The sequence below is a fragment of the Propithecus coquereli genome, unplaced genomic scaffold, assembly GCF_000956105.1.
Source record: "Propithecus coquereli isolate 6110/MARCELLA unplaced genomic scaffold, Pcoq_1.0 Scaffold136, whole genome shotgun sequence".
NCBI lineage: Eukaryota > Metazoa > Chordata > Mammalia > Primates > Indriidae > Propithecus > Propithecus coquereli.
Genome location: NW_012137858.1, coordinates 4,014,040 through 4,014,739, shown reverse-complemented (window position 1 = coordinate 4,014,739; position 700 = coordinate 4,014,040). Strand labels below are relative to the sequence as shown.

At 42.3% G+C, this 700-nt stretch overlaps 1 pseudogene; it reads right to left on the bottom strand.

Annotated features, from left to right (window-relative positions):
* Positions 1 to 202: 202 nt before the first annotated feature.
* Positions 203 to 437, bottom strand: LOC105805887 (annotated as a pseudogene).
* Between the last annotated feature and the right edge of the window lie 263 nt (positions 438 to 700).

Below are 700 nucleotides of genomic sequence, written 5' to 3'. Positions count from 1 at the left end.
TACTAAATTCCACTTGTAATAGCGACCTCAGAGCTTCATTTGAATAAACATGAAAGCATCCCATTTATTTTTAATGATTTTCTATTTTATTCTTTTCATGTAAGATTTGAGAAGACTTATAAACAAACAAAACCGCCGGGCGTGGTGGCTCATGCCTGTAATCCTAGCACTCTGGGAGGCCGAGGCGGGTGGATTGTTTGAGCTCAGGAGTTCGAAACCAGCCTGAGCAAGAGCGAGACCCCGTCTCTACTGAAAAAAAAAAAATAGAAAGAAATTAATTGGACGGCTAAAAATATATAGAAAAAAAATAAGCCGGGCATGGTGGCGCGTGCCTGTAGTCCTAGCTACTCGGGAGGCTGAGGCAGAAGGATCACTTGAGCCCAGGAGTTTGAGGTTGCTGTGAGCTAGGCTGATGCCATGGCACTCTAGCCCGGGCAACAGAGTGAGACTCTGTCTCAAGAAAAAAAAAAAAAAAACACATGATGAAATAAATAGCTAAGGATGTCATGTTTGTCACGTTGGAACAGAAGAGCAAAAAAATAAAATCCAAGTGGGATGGTTGTCATACAAAGATGTAGAGGGCCCTAGGATTGTGGGAGGCTTCCACAAGTGTGGGCATCCCTTACCACATGAACTCTAGCCATTTGTATAAAGTCTGGTAAAAATGTTTACCAAAATCACTGCCCAAATAAAGAATTGG